Here is a 22430-nt window from a genome sequence, read left to right as displayed (position 1 = left end):
CCCACACAGCTCACATCTGCTCCAGTCCCATTGCAGGCTGTCCTGGCTGAAATCCTGAGGCTACACTGCTAATCTGTCTCAGCTCTGATGCATGGCTGTGCATAGAGGCACCTGAATTAGCCACCTCAGGCTCCTTGTGTTACAGGTTGCCTCTGGGGCTGCTTTAGCTGCTGATAAACTGCAGGACTTTGGTGTCCACACTCTGGTTTAGAACAATTTTGTGACTGCTCTGACCCTCTTGTGATGAGATTTAATACACATTAACCTTCTTGGGAGGGAAAAGATCATGCTCAGGTATCTGGGCTCCCTATTACATAATGCCTCTAAATTCAGCTTTACAGAGGCAGGAATGACAATGAATTAGTGCTAAATGAAACAAGGAAGAGAGAAAAGACAAGTGTTTTTCATGTATGGATATGTCTTCCAGGGAATGACCTACAGAGGAACTATGCAGTGAAAGGAGTATTTGATAATGGCTAACACACAGTGAGCAGTCAAATCCAATGAAGATATGCCTTAGAAATCAGCTGTGCTACATGAAAGGGAGGTGCAGAAAATTACCAGTGCATTCCTCAATATAATAAATGCTTTTTAATAGAATAGGCAGAAGATGAGGCTGCACAAAAACCTATCTTTCGTAGCTTTAGTTTTGTAATGAGACCACAGCAACTACCTTTTGTCATGAGTAAAAAAAGTGCTTTCTTTGAACATAAGTGCTAGTAGTTGCATAATATGAAACTTACTGATGCATATAATGGTAGCATTGGGCCATCTGAGCACAATGTACGCTTTAAAATTAATCTCTGCACAGATCAGCAAGCACATGCAGATTCTCCCATGTTGACAAGAGTAGCACACTTCTTTAGGAGAAGCCAAACTTTCAAAGCCTGGCAGCTGGACTTTGCAAGCTTGTTGTTCTGTTGTTAATTCTGTAGGCCTTAGGGAAGGGGTAATGGACAAGAAGATCCCATGAGGTCTGTCCCAGACCTACTTTACTTGGTTTCATGGTTCCTAACCAAGCAAGCAATAAGCAAAAGTGTTCTCTGAAATGAGCAGAGGGAAAGGGATGTGTATTAGTTATGCAAGATACTCTGTTCAGTTCAAAGCTATGTAGTCCATTCCAGAGTTCAGCAAAGAACAGGGGCACAGAGCCACTGGCACAAGGATGATGCTTGGAGGGACCCTGCAACCCCCAGTGACTCTGAATGTACTTTGAGGAAAACCACAAGACTGTAAGGAATTGATTTTGAGGGAGTGACTTTGGTCAGGACAAGACTGTTAGGGAGAACCTCTCCCAAGAGACCTGAAATGAGCAGACCTTGCCAACATTGTTCACCAAAATCTCATTTATTTTCAGCAAGAAGTGGCATTTTACAGCAATAGCAAAACAACTCAACCCCTATTGTAAATACCAGGGATTTGAATCACAATGGCAGAAACAAAATGTAATGGGTTTCCCCGTGGCTGACTTGTGTGCCGTGATCCTTTAGGAAGAGTAGGTCTGGGGGGAGAGGTCAAGCTCCCACTCAGGGCAAGGTCAGAACCACATCCAGGCATACTTTCTGGGGGCTTTGTACACTTGGGACTTGAAAGCCCCTGAGGTCTGAGATTCCTGTGCTTACCTGTCCTCCCAGCAAGCAAAATTCCACCTACTATCTGCTTTCAGGACTGGGGTTGCCAGAGGTTAACCAAGCCTGGCTACAGACTGTAGCTGTATCTCACCTCTTTGCAGACCTTTTGGTGCTCCAGTTGTCATCTTCACCCATCCCTTGCAGTTTGCTGCGGGAGCTCTGGGGGTGTGGGTCGGACGGTCGGGACTGACGGAGACGAGAGATCTCTGAAGTCAGATCTTGGAACATGCGGTTTATTGCAAAGGGCGTGGGTACAGGGGCACTGCTTAGATCTGCCAGACTCAGCTCGGAGCAGGCCCAGGAGAGCAAGAGAGTAAGCGGGTAAGTAAAGAGAGAGAGAGAGAGAGGAATGAGAGTGAAGAAGAAGTGATGAAGTCCTGGTTGCAATACAATAAATCATCTTCTGTACTGAATATTCTAATTGTCACTAACCAATCTAATACAAGATACAAATCCTATAGCATTTACATACAGCCTATAAGAGTTCTTATATTACCATAGAGTGTTACATCTTAACTCCTAAAAACTACTCTTTGGACCTCTTCTGCTGAGCTAGTAGGGTCTGCTCTGACCCTTGGACCTGCCTGCAAGCAGAGGGTATTGTTCAATCAAGAGGGGATTACCTTCAGTCGGCCATACCATTGTTTTCCAGTTGTTCAGACTTGGTATTTCAAAAATGGCTTTCATTTCGATGTCGCTTATAGTTTTCATATTCCCAAAATCTTTTGTCAGGCAATCATATTTATAAGGCTTTCCTGTTTCATCTTCCCCAACAGTTTGCCTTGAAGAGACCTTTCTTACATATTTGGTGGTTTCAAGTAATAGCTCCACTTTTTTTTTTCTTTTTTTTAAGGAAAAGGAAGGGCATATTTCTTTAGAATAAAATCTGTCCCCGTCTTTTTGCAATCCATTGACTAGAACAATGCATTTCTGTGTTTTTCCCTTTGCCTTCTTCCAACAAATCAAGCAAGCCTTCATTTCACATTTTGAATGGAACCCAGATGATTCGTAGGCATTTTGTTATGCATTGTAGAATACTTGTACATTTATGAGCTCAGGTCAGAATTTTCCTCATGTCTAGAAGAATGAGATATCTTTCCCCATCAGCTTTCAGAGGCTTTCAGGCATACATGAAAAAGACCCTGAGTGACTTAGGTACCTCCTGAAAGTCATTCAGAGAGAGGACCTATGGCACTTTTAAAAATATAGCTTTCTTCAATGTGTTAAAAATCCCAGCTGCGACAGCTGTTGTGATAAGGCATTAAGTTGAACTCTGCCTTTTTGTAAAACAGGGTCGTTTTTCTCTGTCTTCTGGCAGATATGCAATCCAGAAAAACAAGTCATTAAAAGATTCATTTGTAAGGATAAACAGAATTGACAAATAAAGCTGGTTTTTGAAACTAGGCTAAAAAATATTTTTTTTCTTGAGAGGTGATGATAGATTTCAAAGCTCAGTCCATGCTACCTAATGCCTACAGCACAATTCCTCCCCCAATTAGCTGTTTGTAAGGCAGTGCCATCTTCCACTTGTCACATTATAGACTTTATTCAGATGAAGTACCTGAAAGAAAAACCTCCAACCTGTCCAGTACTACTAAGCAGAATTCTATTATGTAAATCTACTTCCATATTTTGGGAACAAATGATAGGCAGGACATGAAATGGAAAAATAAATTATACGCACACGAGTAAAAGATCATTCAGGCAATGTACTGAGGTATCATTAGGGCTGATGAATCACTATTATCATTATAAAAATAACATATAATGCTTCAAATCCTGCATCGTGGTTGACTTCTTTGCTGATGAATATTTATGCAGTTTCTTTTGTTTCTTTGTGTGTCTAACAGATGCCAAGCTAAGTTCAATAGACAAATTGCATCTCTGCGAACTGTCACAGCCTTGTCCTTGTTTTCTCTAGGAAACTGAAGTTAAATAGCAAAATAGAATAAATAAACAGAGGTCAGAACCCCCATCTCCCGACAAGATTCAATCAACTGATAAATATTCTGTGGAAGAATTCAGTTCAGATCAAAGAAGGAATGAAATTTAAATCTTTATTTGAAATGAACCCTTGCGTATCTGCACTCTGAGAATCATAAGTTACCTAACCAATGTGTGTGTCATAACCTAATTAGTCACTCACCTCGACTAAATTTCTCTGTATTCCTTGTGTCTGTACTCCCTACCTCTAGTGCAGGATGAGAGAATTATTCGGGTTTACTAGCAAATAAGGCTTATAAACAAATAAAAAATTACAAAGAGGAAAACAAAGATGGCTAGATAATGGTGTTTGGAGACACAAAATCTGAGGTCAACATCATTTACAACCTTTTTCAATTGGCAGTAAATAAGTTCCATTAACTCAGTGTCTTAGCATAATCTTGTTTCCAAACAAACTTTTATTTTAACAGAGTAGTATTTATGGCAGGTGATTTTTTTTTCTTTTTTCTTTATTTTTTTGGTGCCTCCAGATGAACAGTGCTATTGATTTGCTTTGCAAGCTTTCTGTAGAAGGTAGAATCAATGGAGCACTGTCACCCAAACAACTCTAAAGTAGAATTTATAGATTTGGGGAAATGACTTAATTGCAGGAATGATGCTTGCAGCTAAGCCTGCCCACTTATGCTTGCGCAACTACTGTGCATTATCCAAGTCCCAGGCATCAAATATATAATAGTACACACAAGTAACTGGAAAATAATGTAAATACTTCCAAATGTAATCACTTTTGTGAGGTATTACGCGGTACTTAACTGGTGCTCACACAGGGATACCACCTCTGAACTTTGTCCCTAATTGTGTCTAGAAAAGCCTTGAGTTTCTTGACATCTCCTAAGATGCACGAGGATTCCCACAGCTAACTTTGGCTATATGAAAGCAGAGTTTGCCATTTAAAAACCATACCAGGCAGAATTAGGTTAAGGATTTTCTCCTCCTTTGGTGCCAACCATTTCTTTCCATCTTCATGTGGAAAGTCTCTCCCTCCAAAAGCAGCACGTGGGCTTTGATTGTGATTCAAAGGGCTAAAGAGATACATGCCTTCCAAGAAGCAAATAACTCAGCATCGCTTCACTAAGTGATACATTTGCAAAGATCATAGGTCTACTTTAATAAGTAGAAATTCACACAAAAGTTGATTCTCCCTTGTCAGCTGACTGTTGCAGTGCCTATCAGCACAAGTCCCGTGAGCCACTGTGATTACTTACAGCCCAACCTCTTCTCCAAGATCTTGTTGTCCCTCTGTTCCAGCTCCTTCAGGAGGTGAACTTGCTGATATTTTAAAATGACATGGCTGCAACCAAGCAGTGAGCATGTTTGAGGTGGGGACAGGGGGATTGTTTGTTTGTTTATTTTGTTTGGGGTTTTTTGACTTTTTTTGTTATGCCTAGTAATGCAACACTCTACATCTTTTGGGCAGCTTTGTCCAGGAAATTTTTTATATCTTCACAGAAATCATCACCTGCCATACCCACCTATACAGAAGGCACTGAGTCTTACTCTGAACACCTCCTACTTCTGTGCTTGGCTGCTGCCAGGATTTTTCCCAGTGATGCCTTTGCCAAGGGATCCAACAACGTGTAACACCACACCATTTGCTAGCACTTCCAGCTCCCGAAGACAACATTAGGTCTGGAATCAGAGGAGTGTTTTTATGGGGAAATCTTTTTACCCATCTGCATGATACTGTCTTTAGACAGTAGCTCTTCAGGTGGCAATGTAAAGTCGTTTGATTCACTTGCTTGACCAGTTTCTAATTGGATATAATGGAGCAATGCGAAATTGCTGTACGCACTCCCTCCAGCACTGCTCAATTATTCCTTACATCTCTGTGATGAGATCAGCAGGACAATTTCATACACACTGGGCTCTCCGTGCAGCTGACAGTCCCACCCAGCTAATGAGCCTTTACTGCTATTCCAGCGCCATCACATTTTTATTCACTCCTCCTTAGATTTACACTTCATATTCCCCTCTGCAAGTGCCACATGAGCGTATCAGCTTCTTAATGCAAAACAAATACATGATCTGGCAGTGTGCATTGCACATGTATACCTTTTGCTAAAAATCAGCTGTGCATTAAATGGGTTGTATTTCTATTTAAAACAGCCAGCATGGTCTGAACAGATACACTGTGAGCCGGTTGCCTAGGCAACAAAATTCCTCAAATTGGAGGGGTCTGTAACAGAAGATGTTTAGCTAGCTTTAATTTTGGGGCACGGTTTCTAAAAATCTTAATTGATTCCTTTCAAATGTATTTTTTCTAGTGAAAGCACTATGTTTCAAGCAACAACTAAGACAGATTCATCTACTGTATCTCTGCTGCAAATTATAGCTATAAAGCATATAAAATAGAGACAAAGGTTAAAGGGTAACTTATTTCATGGTTTGGCAATTGTTTAGATGGTTGAGCCTTGCCTCTTGGCTACTACGTTTACTGAGTATTTGTTTATAGTCTTCATTCATATAAAGCATCAAAAATTATTTTTGTCAATTTGACTGCAACTGGGCTATCAGACGCCAACATTCTTGACCTTGTTTTTATTAAGTTCTGTATTTTCTACAATGTTTTCTGAAGTCTTCCTGCGGCATGCTTCTCTCGCCACATACCTCAGCACCATGGATAGCGGTTCTGCCTAATCCTGGAAATGGTGTTGGGCCTATTATGGAGGTATTGCAGACATTTTTGTTTTGTTCCACTCTTTTTTTTTTTTTTGGCTAAGTGGGACGGGCCTTTTCCTCTCAGTAGAGCATGACTGCAGTCTCTCTTAATAACCCCAGCCTCCCAGATGGATGTAGGCACAGGGTTGCATGCTAACAGGGCTTTGCAGCAAGGCTTTGGGACTCAGTGTTCCCACACTGGGGGCTGTGGATCCATGACAGGACAACTGTGCCACTCCCAGGGCTTGAATCAGTGTCTTAAGGGCTACATCACACTCTGCTGTGAAGGAGGACACTGCAGGGCATAGCTGTTTCATCAGTGTGAAGGTGGGGTGGCTGTACATCTGAGGGGATGCTGCAACATCATGTTGGAGAGAACCATTTCTAAGGTATTCCAGCATTGCTTTCCCAGAATTTCAGCACCCATAGCTGGAGGGAAAATCCAAAAATGCTTATCTCCCATTAGTCATTACTTAACTGATGAGGTATTCTAAAATAGTCAATGTAAAATAGTCATTTCTGTTGTTCTTACAGCATCAGAGGCCTCTGAAAAGCCAAGCAGGTCCTGGCAGCACAGGCACATCCTGCAGGTCTGTGGCAGATGACAAATTACTTTCAGAGGAGACTGTGCGTGCAAAGTTGTCCCCACTCAGGATCTCTTGGGAACCAGGTTTCCGGCTTTCCAGGGACTTTGAAAGGAATTAAGATTAATAGGAAGTGAGCATTCAGATTTCTTAAGAAGTTTCAAAAGCAAAAGGCTTAATGTTTCTGTAGGTAATTTTTTCCAAAGCGCTTGAGAGATTTGAAAGCACAAGACTCCCTGCAAGGCAGCAGGACTGCACTCCTCAATCCTTTTAGGGAGAGGATTGTGGGCTGCTTACCCAAAGACAGGTAGAAAATATCTCTCTGAACAAAAGGTTGAGAATTCTCCACCTGGATTATACTGATCTGCGCTTATAGCAAATGTAGGACTGGGAATCAATCGCACATAAGTTACTTCTGCTGTCTGGATTTAGGCGGTTCTTAGTCCTTGTCTGGAGCCGTGGTTTAAGGGGAGGCGTATGCAGTTCTGTGAATTTTAACTTTGGGAGGAAAGACTTTGGTGTGCATCTGGTTTGGAGAGCAGAAACCTTGCACAGATTATGGTGATATTGCTTTTGTTTTCCCTTCTCCTCCAAAATTAAATCTATTGTGTCTCCCAAATTAATACTGACTTCCCCACTGTAGATTGAAATTTCTCAGCACTTTCTTTCTAGAACAGATATTTTTGCTTTTCAGCACTGTTTTCCACAGATGTTTTTAAAAACCTTTGGTGAGTGCATCTTGAATGCAACACATGGAAACAGTCATGTGCACTCGTGCTTGTGTATTCACAAAATAGAAATAAAACTGATTTGAGGAAATATGGTGAAAACAACCTGTCAAATGTAATAAAGTTCCAGTGCAAAATGCAAGCAGCAAAATGTTTTCTGCTCAGCTGAGGTTGGCTCATCCTCTTCTTGCTAAGAACCCTTTTGCTCCCTCTCCTGAGGGCAAGAGCTTTCTCACTTTCATTAGGCTTCTCTAAAAATTCAGCCAGCATTTTTTGTTGTTCTCTGCAGATAGATTTTGGCCTTTTAAAGCTCAGTCTCGCTGTATGATTATGAAAGTACTACCGAATATTATGTTTCTGGTTTTTTATTCTTAATTGTCCATCAATTTTTAGTACCTAAAAATCTCAGTGGTTTAGACAAGAGAGAGATGTCAGATTCAGCTTCGGGAAACTGCCGTGATAGCAGCTTGTCACTAGGACCTCTCAAAAGTGACTCAAAATAAGATACTTTGTTACTAAGTCTTCTTTTGCATGTAGCTCTGGACATTTATTGTGATGGGTTCAGCTTAGACAGATGTGTTAGCAGGTCCTGTCTTGTACTTACAGTAAACAGGACAGATGGAAAAATGTGCAACTAATTGTTAGTGGGGTAATGATTTCCTCATACTTTGACAAAGTGTGTTAATTAAGTTGTGATCCTGTGGGTTGTTTAACTAATTCTGCTTGGAAAAGGTAGTCACACATCAGAATGGTAGAGACCCATACCATGCTACTCAGGATTAAAAAGAAAAATTCTGTTTTAGGTTGATACAAAATAAAGACAAAATATAAAGTCTTAGTCAACTAAGATATTTTAGAGCAAATTTTCTCTTTTTTATTATTCTTCTTCTTCTTTCTATTATTATCTCTTTAGTGTTTGACTGAGGTTTTAAGATGTTTTAAAAATGAAAAGGAATATTTGGAAATGAACAGTCATTTGGAATTGAATGACAGAAGTATTTGTTTAAAGAAAACAAAACAGAACAAAACAACAACCAAAAAAAAAAAAAAAATCAAACAGAAACCCAGCAAAAACAACCAAAAAAAAACCAACCCAACATACCAATTTGAGATGTCTAGGTTGTTACCAACCTGTACCTTGTTCCTTCCCTGGACATTCACTGACATGAGAAGGAGTAAAGACAAACTGAAAGGTTCTTTTTCCAAAAAAAATATACTGTAGTATTACCAGATCACCTATTCTTTTCTCCCAAAGCATTCTTTGATACAAAAAAAATGCTTTACTTTGTGCTTATCTAGGAGCATGTGACATTCTTCTGAATTGCAGGTGAGCTCACAGAAGACTACAGATCTTCTGCTATCAGCATAAAACAGCTTTCGAGTTAGCTCTGCACTGGAATAGCTGAAATCCTCTTCAAATGAAGGCAGTGGCAGCACAGTCCTTTATGAGAAAAACAAACAAACTGAAACCAATCTGTGGGGGCATTTATTAAATCACATAGCCAGAGTTCATGTATAGAGTATTTTAAGTCAGTAAAATCTGCTTGTGGGAAATACATTTGGGAGCAAAAGTATACTTAGGATTTCTCAGCATCATTTTACTGTGCTTTAATTTTCAAGTTAAATTTAGAATAGCTTAAAACTTTTTCTGAAATGTGGTAGGGCACAGAATCTAATAACTGGAGAATGTCAGAAAAACTAAGACTAGAGGCAAGAAACACATACAGGTGACTTCTGAACCCTTGCTCCTTCCATGGTTTTTCTTACCCAGTATGATACATGCTTATTTGCTCTGAATATCAGTGGAAGTGGAAAGCGCTAATGGTGTTTGTTTCTTACTTTTAGTTTCTTTGTCTTAGGTGAGAGGAACCCACAGCATCTGCTGGGGTTCAGTGTCATCCTCCTCCATGTCATCCCCATGCTGGCTGAAGTTCAGACCCAGACATCTCTGCACACAAAAGGCCCAAACCAGGTCACCTCTTCCAACTTCATTTCTAGTGTCTGCTGCCACTGGTTTGACAGAGTGCCTCTCTTTTTGACCCTGACACTGAAAACATGCCTTTACAAAATCCCAGTGGTGTGCTTGGTACCCTCCACAGCAGTTAAGGAAGTGCAGTGATGGAAGTCAGAGCTTCTATAGACTGCTCCTCCTTTTGCAGTAAGCTTTCCCCACTCCTTTTTCCACAACCCAATCGTCCAACAGACTGAAGACCTGCCAACAGTTCATACTTACTCCCAGAAAACACCTTTCCCTTCATATCTCTAGAGGACTAAGACATTTCTTGAGAGTTTTTAAAAAGATGCCTGTAAGCTGGTGGCCTGCAGTGGTCCCAGCACAGTACAAAAAGGAAACAAGATGTTTCTCCTGCAGATTTAGTGACTTTGAGGGAATATGAAGTCCCCAGTACCAAGAAGTTTTGTGAATCCTTGCAGGAATGACTTCAATTATCTGCAAAGTCACCTGCAGAGGGTCTTAGAAATCATGTCTTATGTTAAGTATTTATCCTGTAGGGATTGCTTGAGAAGGAGCCACTTCACAAACTTTATGGCCAGCATAAATTTAGACCTGGCTGACAAGAGAAGGGTCTCTTCAACCTCCTCGTGTAGCCAGCTCAGAAAAATTTTTTCTGTTCACCTGAACGGGAAAAATACCTTTGAAGCCCATTTATACCAAGGGAAAGAGCTGTATTTCAGGCAGGTAAATCACAGTTAATGTTCTTTGAGGGATTCTGTACTGGGAAGCCTTACTGAAGGCAGCTGAATCTGGGAATATTTGCAGTATTGATCTGTTTTCTGAAGAGTCAAACACACTTCTTGATTTTCAGGAATTTTCAGATGTTTCTTCTGTATTTCTTTGAGTTACCTGAGTCCTGCAAGGGCTTAGGTCACTCCATCCTGCTCACCAGGATAGGGCACAGGGTTTTATGACCTTGCATGCCCTAGTGGCATCTGTTATCTTTCTTTGTTATATTTTTTGCTTTCTTTCCTTATTTCTATGGCAACTTTTGAAAATGTCCCCTCTATTATGCAGTTCAGCATAACTTGATAAAAAAAAACCCTGTTAAATTTTCAACAGGGTCAGATGTCAGGCTTTTTAGAACGAGATTGAAAATTTGGCTGGCAATGCTCATCTTGGCAAAATAGGAGGAAAAAATTCCTGTGTTGGGAAGCTTTTTCTAAAACGTGCAATACATCCTGTGATTGTGGGTGATACGTTTCTGCACTGTATCCCCAGGATGAAGTAAAAGTAGGGTGAAAACAGCAGAAAAAAATCAGCCACCAGTCTGGACTCCCTGTATCGCTTTAGGCAATTGCATGCACTTCTGTCATTGTGCTGCTCCACGGGTTTCTCTCCAGGAGCAAGGCACTCTAGTGCTCTTGTCCTCCTGGTGACACAACAAAGGGACAGTTTAGAGGGAGGCTTTGGTTCTCATCTTGCTTTATTTAATGAGAAGACTCCAGAACTCCTGAGCTGCCCTCACCCTTGCTTACTACTACCACCTGAATCGTGCATAGAAAAGTGCAGTGGTAAAAGACAATATCCACAGGGCCCATGTCATGCTCATCTGTTCCCCAGCACTTAATGATATCTGTGGTGAGCCACCCACACTGTCACTGCACAGCTGTGAATGACAGTATTTTAGCAAAGGTCGTGTAAAAATTGCTGGTGTGCTAGTCAGTTCTTCTCCAACACTTTAAGAGAAGCTGAAATTGCCAGACACTGTATTCAAGAGCTGGACTCTTCAGTGTAGGACTAAAATATTGATGGGAGGTCTTCCAAAAGTCTGGTCTGACTAGTTTTGCCTCTCAGGAAATGACTTTGTATTTGCAGTGAGGAAAGAATGAAAGAAGCCCTTCCTGTACACCAAGCCTGCAAATGAGATCAAAGGGGGCTCAGAGATAAGATCTTAACAGGAATTTGGGGAAGAGCAAATAGCAGTTGTTTTTAAAAATTCAGATATGTAGAATGAAGATCAGCAGTTTCAGAAGATACCATGTTTATCACTGATATTTTGTTTTTGTCTTCTGCCCTAGGAAATGACAGTGTTCTAAATGATGGGCAGGCCAACAAACACACCTTGAAACCAGTGGCTTCCCTCAGATGAGTGGAGGGACACACGTGTGCATTGTTTACACCTCCTAGTACTGAGAGGTGAGTGATGGGCCAAGATCTAGACCATGCCTCCCCAGGGGTGGGAGCTGAGGTCTGTGTCTGGGGCATTCCTGGCAAGACACAGCAACACGTGCCCCCAGCTGTGAGCTGTGAGAAGCACTGGGGTAGGTGATGCCTTTGCACCTGTGACGGAATTCGGAGCGAGATGGAAATGTGGGAGGCGTTATTTCAAAGCAGTCCCTCCCTCTGTTGCTTTGAGGAAAGCAGAGCAGCTGTCAGGAGGAATATCCCTATTCCATATGGCTGTTCCCTGTAAATATAGCACTGTAAACAAAGACCTGCCTGGGAATTAATCCCAGGGGGGCTAAAAATACATGGGCATGGTTTTGCTGACTCTTCGACCACTCAGAGAAGTGACTAATAGAGGCTGGATTATCTGTTTTAAAGAGATTCATTTATATTTTGTGTTAAAGTACTCATATTTGTATAAAAAAATAAACCTCATTTGCCCCCCCTCTTTTCAAATCACAACCATATTCTGCTGTTTCTAGAGGAAGTTTGTGGTTTTTTCAGTGCTTTGAAATTAATTTTATATTCAAGTAACCTCTTCCTCAGTTAGGAACTCTTGAATTTTTGAAAACCATAGGGAACTCAAGGCTGTTGGCAAGTCCATTTCTTCAAAATGGTCTCATGGTGCAGATTTGAAAGCATTTAGGACCTGTTTTGATAATCCCTCTACTGAGCTACATTATAATTTTGGATTCTGAAATACTTCCCTGACTCTGGCCTAAATCACTTCAAAAGCAGAATTTAGACACTTAAATCATGAAAAGAAAAAATTCTGCCAGTAAAGCATAAGACCTTTTGAGAGTACAACTCAATGTCTTTCGCAGCAAGTCAATAGAACCCGCATGTTAGACAAGAAAGCAAGTTTTGCTAACAAGAAAATCCCCTCAACTTTGAGAATTAAACTGCCATGATACCCTACAAGTCATATGCTCATTGTAGCAGCCTGTCATCAAAGTTCAACACCTTGTTCAGGTCTCTCACACTGGAAAACAGTTGCCTTTGTAAACCAGAAGACACAGAGGCATCCCTCCAGAAAGAGCAAATCATGACAAATTCCTTCTGTGTCATTTCTCATACAGCAAAGTCAAGGAAGGGTTTTAAAGTGGTGCACAAAAACAGAAGCAAAAATAATTGGTGTAGACAAGTGAGATGACCTACCTAATTACACAGTAAATTGGTAATGCCTGTGTATGTACACATGGGAGAGTAGGGAGAGTAGTCAAAAATATATCCTGACTTGTATTCTTCAACATGAGAGTGTGGCGTTTCAGGTTTTTTTTTGCAGAAGGGGAAACCACAGAGTTGGACTACTACAAACACCTTACCTTGTGATTCTGCATATGCCCTGCACTGGGTAATACCTAGAAATAGTTTAGACATTCATTTTGCCTAAACCTGGATGCCCACTGTCACAGGGCTGGAAGATAGGAAATACAACCTGTGGGAGGCAACCACGTCTTTCTGGAGAGGTAGCCCATTGCCTGTCTGGGCAGGACCTTTTCTGTCTTTGGTCTGTAGTCTGCTTAAGGGGTTAGCTCATAGAACCATACAATATGCTGAGTTTGAAGGGGCCCATCAGGATCATCAAGTCCAACCCCTGGCCCTGCTCAGGACCATCCCCAAGAATCACACCATGTGACTGAGAACATTGTCCAAACGCTTCTTGAACTCTGTCAGGCTTGGTGCTGTGAGCACTTCCCTGTTCCAGTGCCCAAACACCCTATAGGTGAAAAATCTTTTCCTAATATCCAACCTAAACCACCCCCAACACAACTTCAGGCCATTCTCCCGGGTCTTGTCACTGGTCACCACAGAGAAGTGATCAGTCCCTGCCCCTCCTTTTCCCCTCATGAGGGAGCTGTAATCATCAATGGGGTTTATCAGCACCTGCAATTACATGGTCCCCTTTTACCTCAGAGACAGTGCAAGTAATTCAAGATGTGCACCAATCCTAACTGTGCTGTGAGCCAGGTCCTCACTTCTGTTCTGCATGGGGTGACTCTCCTTTGTTTCACCAGTTGATTGGGTGTGATTATCTTTTTATTGTGGCAGGCCCCTCACTGCAGAACAGCTTTCTAAGCTGGGAGGACTTCCCAGTAGCATGTTCCATTTTGGGGCTTAGGATCACCTCTTCACTTGTTTCTGCCCCATCTTCCTTTGTTTGGGAGAGGTCCTTTGTTCTAAAGGCTGTGATAAAGGCTTGTGGATGTTATATTTTTGTTGTCTCTGCTGTAGCAGACAGAGGTCCCATTTCTTCTTCTCACAGAGAGAGTAGAGAATATTGATATTCCTGGATTTTCCTTGAAGCTCCAGTAAGCTTTCAGCAGGTGTGGCTCCCAGGCAAACTACTCTCTGCTTCCCTCTTGGCTGCCAAGATCCTTATTCTACAGCCTTCCAGTCCACTTGGTATGCTCCCAGTGAACGTGTTTGTAGAGCTGTAATTAGCATCTCTTCACCAGCCTCTTGCCTCACTGCTGCTTCCTAGAGCATTTTGGTGGGGCACAGTTTTGCAGAGACTTTTATCTTCTTTGGCAGTGCAAGAGGCACTAAAAAAATTCAGGTTTCCTAGGTTTTGAAGAATGACATCAGTAACTTTGGAGATCTTTGTTATGACAAGATATCTACTGAGATTTTGGGGGGAGGGGAGGAATAGCTAAGCCTAATAACAGTAAACATTTAAGAGATAAGGTTCTGATTAGCTCCTTGAGTTATTCTTTGGGGGTATTATTGTAAGGTATTAAGAATAAGAAAAGAAATCTTGCTGGTGGTTTGGCCCAAAAAAGATCTACTATGAAGACAGGGTGATGGATGTGTCTCAAAGAATGAATATAAAACACTTGCATGTATTTGATAGTGTGAATAGATAGAATTTCAACTACTTCTTGAAGCTGAAATACCGATGCTAAATACGCTTGAAAGTAGGTAGAATCTGACTGAATACAGCCCAAGTGAGAGGAGTACTGGAAAGTCCATGTGATGAACAGGAGTTTCAGCCAAAACATCTTAGTCTTAATACTTCATACATTTTAACCTGAACTCTAGTTTTAGTTTTTTGAGATCCTCAAAGCGAAATATGGGAAGAGGTCACCATGAAGTTATCTGCAGTTTTACAGGCAGTATCTATGTCCACCACTCCATCTGCTGAACCTTCCTAGGAAGCTGATGTTCATCTTCGGGCTTCAGTTAATGGATATGTTTTACCAAGAAAGAAACCTGGATCAGTAGCAGTCATGGGGCTGCCAAAAAAAATGGAATTCAAAAATGTTGACAGTTGCTCTAATAACCAACAGCCTGTTTTGAAATATTCTTGACACTTCCTTTTCAAATAAACTTGAGAAGCATTTTTATATGCAAAAGTCTTCAGGAAGTTTTCCTGACCCTGGGAGTTTGAAGACTGTCCTTTGTATGCAGAAAGATGAAGGGTGCTCCTGAGAAAAGAGCCTGTAGAAATTCTCATTTTTAGTACTTTGATTATATCCAAAATAGGCATTTTGCAGGTGAAGGTTTTTTTGTTTTGTTTTCATTGGTTTTGTTGCAGTTTCCTTACAGTTCATCTGCACTCCTAAAAGAAATTCGTTGAGACTCAGACAGGAGGAAGTCCTTCTTCATTTCATGTTTGTCAGGGCTACTGGGTAATCTTGGCCCTGGCAGGAGAAATCTTGAATTATGTGGGATTTTTGGTCAGCATCAGGCCTTCCTTTGAGTTTCTGGGCTGCTGTGGATTCAGTGTATCCAATACTCTTTAAGTGGAAGGTTTTGATTTAGTGTTTTCTAACCTGTAGCCTGTGCCAACCATACTCAGGTTCCTCCAACTATATCATTCCGGCTTTAGGCTTACAAACCAGGCCTGAACACATGCTGTTAAAGGGATCTTTGTAGGTTGAAAGTCAAGTACTCAGGCTTTTGAAAAGCATCCTAGTTTCATCAGGCCCTGCTCAACCTCCCTATTGTTTTATCTCACCCACAAGGCTAATCTTGCAGACTGGAGGGAGAGTGCTTTATCAGAAGAGAAGTCAAAGCAGTAATTGGTTGTTAAGCTTTGTGCAGGTGCCTTGCTGGGGAGTACTTACTGGCTACCTAAGTGACTATTAGCTACTTGGGTGTCTTTTAAGTTCTGTTTGCTGCCTAGCACAAGGGTCTAAACTCATAATGCCAGCCCAGATGTGGAAAAAAGGGTAGTCCTTACAGGAAGGACAGCAGGTGCAGCCTTCAGTACCTGTCAGCGCAAGGTGTTGAGACCCCGAGGGGAGCGGCGCAGGTCAGAGCCCAGCACAGCTCTTCAGTGGGAATGTGCCTAACATGGCACGCTCTGACAACACCCAGCCTTGCTGCCCACCCACTAACCTGCTCCTGCCCACCACTGGCATGGAAGCTCACACTGTGCTCACACAGTAGCCAGGATGCAGAAACACAGCCATCGACACATACTTCACAGCTGGCCGATGTTACTCACAGTTTACAGCAGGCTACAAGGCCACAGGCAACAGCTGTGGAGCTGAGAGGCCTGAACAAGTCGTGTTGTTGGGAAGTTACCATGCCTTGTTGCTGACAGACTGCACAGACCAACACTTTGGTGCAGTGGATAACCCAGAGTAACTTGTTTTATCCCCGAGGGTACAGTGCTGGCTGTTCACCTTCTGTTCACAGATTCCCACAGGTTCAGTCACTGGTGGAGTCTCTTCTCTACCCACACAGGTACGGCGTGGGTGGCAACTTCAAACAGATCCTACTGCAAAGATGACACACTACATATTTTAGTCACTATCTAGCTCAAAGGATGGGAAAATAACAGCCAGCATACTGAAAAGGAATAGAATAATTTCATATTTTTACAATCTCCTTGTTAGTCATTTCATAACACATTCCCATAAAGTTACATGCCCACATACTACACATTTAGGTTTTTTGACATCTCTAATTGAGGAATCTCTTCTGTCTGCCAAGTATTGCTTTTAATCTGTTTTTACCTACTCCTTTTACCTATTTAAGGACCATTAATTTCTGTAATATTTTTCTGAAAGCCATGAAAGTATAGTTCTCACATCTGAAGTTGCAAAGACAGCTTAATGATAACAAATTATACTTTACCAGATTGCATGTGGGAAACATTTGGTCTTAATTGAATTACTTGTTTCTTCCAAATCAAGTATCATTTGCTAGTACCTATAATTATATCTAGAGAAACTTATATACATTCTTTACAATTTGTGCATAAATATACTTATGATCAGGTCATTTTCATCATATTTAACAGTGGGCAAAAAACAGTTTCTCTTTTGTGGACTCTGAGACACCCTTGAATTTACACCTTATTTTCTTCTTTCCTATAACTTCAGTCATGGTCATGAACTAAGTGTTGTGCTTTTTCTTCCTCATATAAATATGTAATTGAAATAATTAAATTAGGCAGCAAGTACCTCTTAGTACTTTAGTGGGGGAATGAACTACTTGCTCTCCTGTGATATTTATGGAAGACATTTAAAAATATCATGAAACTGGTGTTAATGACTACCTTACCTACCCAGCCTAGAACATCTTCCTCCACAGGAGCTGGATGTTAACAGCATAGTCACTAGTGGGTTATTTATTTTATTCAGTTTATTAGATATTATTCTCAAAAAACTGTTCACCAGCTTGTTATTTCGTGGTTTCATCTCGTCTATAACAACAAAGAGATAACATTTATGCTTTTAAGTTGTAGTTGCTACATTTAGACTCAGATTTTTGCCATCTTTTTTCCTTCACAGGAAAGGTTTTAACCCAAGATTTACAATCTTGTGTAATAGTGTCAACCTCAAGAAACAGATGCAACAGTTAAGCCACAGTCATAGATGAGGTATGATTATCCTCTACTATTTCGTTGATTTGGCCAGGATAGAGTTTGTTTTCTTCATAGTACCTTATAAGCTTCAATAGCTTGTAAGGACTAGGTTCAGCTGCTTCTTTTCATATGTTGTCTTGTAGAGTGTAATCCTCTGCAACAAACCAGAGAACCCCACCAAGGTTATGGAAAGTGCTCGGTTTTAGAGCATTCTCGTAGCAGTTGATGGAGACTTACTGAATCACTTTGTAAGACCATCTCTTCCTGAAATTTGAACTCTTTGTCGGTGTCTTCATTTGTTTCATGATTTGGGAAGCTGTTTTGTGGTGTTGGAGGGAGTTTCCCAATTAAAAATAGTATTAGTTTTTTGAACTTGCAGTCTTTTTCTACTTTTTAGCTGGGCTTCCTGGGCTGTTATCTGGTTCTCATTATTGTGATTAGCCTCTGCAGCAGGCCATCACTACTAATTAGAATTAGCAGAGGAGCTCTCGTATTCTACTTGCATATCCAGTTTCACCCTCTTAGTTATACCTGTAAAAAATGCTGTAGCAGTTCATTCTGTAGCTGAGTAATGATTTGATTGGCATTTGTCACACCTCCCTAAAGTTTCTATATTGTGTTGCACCAATATCTTACACTACCCAGCAGTCTTGGTTCAAGTCAACTTTTCAGTTTGCTAAATGCAAAACTGTAAACTGAACAGCTGAGAAGTAACAGAACTACTGCTATTCCTCGTTGCTTCGCTAATCTTATTAATTTTAATGGTACTGGAAAGTCCCACTGGTAAGGGCAACAGTACCTATAAAAATGAAACACACCACTCATATTCCTGCATATTTTGCATATATGCCTGATGGAGAGGCAAAAGGCTGTGCTGGGGAACTGCCAGTGCACTATGTGATCCTGCCTGGCTCCAACCACCTTCATGGGGATGGGAATGCAGCTCCTTCTTGCTCTGGTGCCACAGGACCTTTTGACATTGTTGTGAATAAATTGCTGCTATCACTTGATTATAAGTATCATAGTTTAATATTGAGTATATGTTTAATAATCAACTTACAAGTATTTAAATAATAATTAATTACTAATTTATAAATATTGTCTGATTATTAAACACTTAATAATTAGATAACAAGCACAGAAAATATTGTATAACATATAAACTTGAAGATACTGTCTGGCTGCTTCCTGAAAAAGTGCCTTCTTTTCCAGGGGTGGAGGAGCTGGTTCAGTCTTGGGCTCATCTGTGGTGAGTGAGGATAACTGGGGCAGTGACACTGCCCCCACAAATTGCCAAGCAGGAACCATGGATGTGCTAGGACACATCATTTCTACCCCTGAAAGGAGCTGGGGAGAGACTTGCCCAGGGTTCCCTGAGTCTCTGAGGAAGGAGCCAGGCTGCTTGTGCAGAGGACAATGCTGCTGCCTGCTCTGCTCCTGGCCAGGGACAGCCCCACCTGTCCTTAAGCTAATTAAAACTTCTGCTCATAGCAGTGTGGGTTTTGACAAGGTCATAAATCAGTCATTGTCCTAGGAATATGAACTGCCATAATTGTACGTTTTCTAAATATGAACTAATGACTTAATGACTATTCCAGCTGTTGGACACACAATGAATAAAGACTTGGACACACAAAAACAGTGTGAAAAATGTCTTTTCCCCCGGAGACTCCTTCAGACGCTGAGTTCAGCCTGATTCATGCTGGTGTCTCAGACTTTGGGGACCAACATGACTGAACCCCCGCCTCAGACAGGGGTCTCTGTCACCTGCCCACCTCCTGCCTGCCTGGAACCCAACACCTTCCCTCCCGCTCCTGCCCCCCTCCTCAGAAGCAGATGAGTCAATCTCCGTTTCCAAGCCCAAACACACAGGACTTGGTCTCCACTCCAAACGCCAGCCCACCCCCAGGAACCCTTTTCCCAGCCCCAAACACACAAGCCTTTTTTTTATTTGTTTTAGAGCCCCCAAATCAACCTCCTCAGCCTGTTTTCAAGTCTGGATAACCCAAAACTTTGTCTCTATTTTCAAGCACAGAAAACACAGGACTAAGTCTCTGGGTCTGATGACTCTTGGTCTTGAGGCCCAAGGACACATGTCTTCCTTTGGAGCCCTAAACCCATGATTTGCCCTCCTTTCCTGCAGTCAGATGAGCTGGGGTTTTGCAGCCCCAAAACAGCCCCTGCTGAGTCCATGCTTGGAAAACAGGATTTAAAAGAGGTGTCAGTGCCCTGGGCTGGACCAGCTAGTCTGGTTCCAGCCAGGTTGTTGCCTCCCCCATTCCAAGGGCTGCTCAGCTCAGTGGGTGCCACATAATGCCTTCGTATCTGGGAAGTGATGTTTCTGAGAGAAAAAATGGAGTAAAAGCAACCATAATGATCCATTTCCACATCTAGGGCAGACCAGAAGTTTTCCTCAGGGGCAAATATACTGACAGCAGCACTGGATCAGGCACTGAAGGTGTCAGAGCTGCTTGGGGAGCACATAGACATGTTGAGAACTGCAATTTCACTGGAGAGCACAGGGCTGGGTGCTCACAAGTGAAAAATATTGAGCAAAGAGAAAGATCAAAACAAAGAGAAGCCCATAGATCTCCCTAACATCATGTTCTCTTTTTCTATAGTCAGGTTTGTGCACTTGAGGGTGGATGTATGGAGGACACACACATTGTTATCTGCTTCTTTCAGTGTGCCTGAAGGACAGACACAAAGCCTCCTGCACTGCTTAGCTGGATCAAGTGCCAGGAAAAAAGGGAAGTCCCATGCACGGAAGCCAAGCCCCAGCCCCAGCCAGTGGTAAAGGAGGAATCCAGAGGTGAACAAAGGCCAGAGCCCTTCCAAACTGGCAGACTATCACCCAGCCTAGCATTACAGCTGATAAAACTTAGTCTGGGCAGACTCCTTTCCCTGGAGTTGTCTGGGGGACTGCAGGGTTTCTGCAGCCACCAGCCTCTGCTCCCAGCTGCTGCCTCTCTCTTGCTTGCACGCATTTCTTGAGGAGAGGGATAGTTCTTTTGCAACACCACAGTGTCACATCTGCCACCCTGCTGTGCTAGTGCTGTTACTTTGTAGACTGAATGGACATGGATTTAAACAAAACCCTTCCAATCACAATCAAAACGTTCCGTTTTCATCCCTCCTCCCCAATTCGGGGCAGTGACTAATTCTCTTGACTTTGGAAGATCTCCTCACTGACTGTTGCGTTTTGGGAAGCAAAGATGTCTTGGGAGCTGGCTGTCTCTCCCAGAATTGTTCAAGCAATATGTGAAAAGATACTCCAAAAAAGCCAGGGATTTTTGTCCAAACATGCTCTGATTTCACTGTTTCTCCCAGAGAGACCACCTGCTCTCAGGCAGCAAAGGGCAGCAGCCCTGCAGGGCTCTTGCAAGCCCTTAGACCCCTTAATTGTCCTGAGCTGGGTCCACCCACTGCTATTTAAGCTCCAGCTGAGGAGCACAATCTGCTCTTGCTTCTCCTGCTTGGCTGCTTAGGGACCTGGGCTTCATCTTCAAGGCTGATGTATGTATGGGGTCTGCTTTTGGTTTGTTTCCAATCATGAGATTGTTTGGGGCTGGCCTGTAGCTTAGGTTCAGGTGTAAGCGCTGTAGGGTGCTGTTGTCGGGTTGCAGCCATGCAAGGTTCTGTGATGCTTCCTGCACCCGAAAACTTCTGATGGATTGAGGTTTGAAGGAGATGGGCATGCTGTAGATAACTGCAGGTCAAGTCTCTGCTTCCCTAACAGCTGTGAAGTGTTCAATGCCAACAGTTTCTTAGCTCTTGGGCTTGGCTCAAGATGTCATTTGGGTGTGCAAATAACCCAAATATGCAAATATAATGCAAATAATATTTGCAATCTCACGGGTGCAGGCAAGGGCTTGGGTGTGCTGCACCCTGGAGAGCATGGGTGGCTGCCCTGGGCTCTGTGAGAGTCAGCCTGGGATGTCTCAACTGTGAGAGATTCAGTCCTAGTCTGTACCAGGCCTTAAAGGCTCTTTCCTTGAGTTAAGCAGCTAGTTTCAGAAGCCGAGCTGTGCAGTATGGACTTGTGAGCCTGAGGTGTTTTTGGGTTAACATATACCTGTCTGTGTATCCTGACTGTACATGTCCCATACAGCAATCCACATAAGGCTCTGAAATTGGGTGCTCCATCATCTCCATGCACTCTCAGGGCAGCACTGATATTCATGAGCTCACTCAGTGTTGTTAGGGCACAAGTTTTGCAAATAAGAAAACATGAGGGGAAAGGCATCTAAATCCTTTAGCTGCATGAGATATGAAGCCTCTGTACTCACAGTAAAGGGAATGTGTCTTCTGTCATCCTTTAAGTGGCCAAACCAACAGTCCTGTTGTGTATTTGATGAACTGAAGAAAGACTTAGGTTTATTCTTCTTCCTCTGGTTTCTACACCTCTCCAGATGGTGAAGACTTCCTTCCACCAAGAACAGGTCACAGACTTCATGACCACTGCCCCTCATAACGTTGTGTGCTGGACCAACAGGTGTATGAGAACAGGATGATCACCTTTCTGGTGGAATGCAGAAGTGAAATACTGCAGGAGGTAAGAGGCCCTTTTATTGCTAATGTGGGATAGCCTGGCCACTGTTGTCACAGCGTTTGCCTTGTCAACTTGTGGGCAATATTCTTTGGTGAAACTGTTCCTCTGACCTCAGGTATGTTAAACTGGCAAGGTAATGTAAATTAGCCTTAATTTGTCCTTTCCAGTGGCCCAGGAGTCAAATTCTCCTTTTGGGAATTTCTGCAATTTCTAGCATGGAAAGTCTTCTTATGGGAGCAGCTGGGATTTTTGGTAGCTTTGACCAAGTT

The 22430-nt window shown here is 42.2% G+C and overlaps 1 long non-coding RNA gene across 2 annotated transcripts in view; it reads left to right on the top strand.

The window, feature by feature from the left end:
• Positions 1-22430, top strand: part of LOC125326514 — a 316424-nt gene that overhangs the window by 28078 nt on the left and 265916 nt on the right. The window contains exons 3-6 of one of the 2 annotated variants that reach the window (XR_007203870.1): positions 11641-11758; positions 17536-17624; positions 18822-18858; positions 22022-22164. This is a non-coding gene — a long non-coding RNA (uncharacterized LOC125326514). The remainder of the gene's footprint in view (positions 1-11640; positions 11759-17535; positions 17625-18821; positions 18859-22021; positions 22165-22430) is intronic. The other variant, XR_007203871.1, reaches the window with a different exon arrangement.

This window comes from Corvus hawaiiensis, chromosome 5, assembly GCF_020740725.1.
Source record: "Corvus hawaiiensis isolate bCorHaw1 chromosome 5, bCorHaw1.pri.cur, whole genome shotgun sequence".
NCBI lineage: Eukaryota > Metazoa > Chordata > Aves > Passeriformes > Corvidae > Corvus > Corvus hawaiiensis.
The sequence above is the reverse complement of the archived record's forward strand: the minus strand, read 5'-3'. Positions and strand labels throughout refer to the sequence as shown.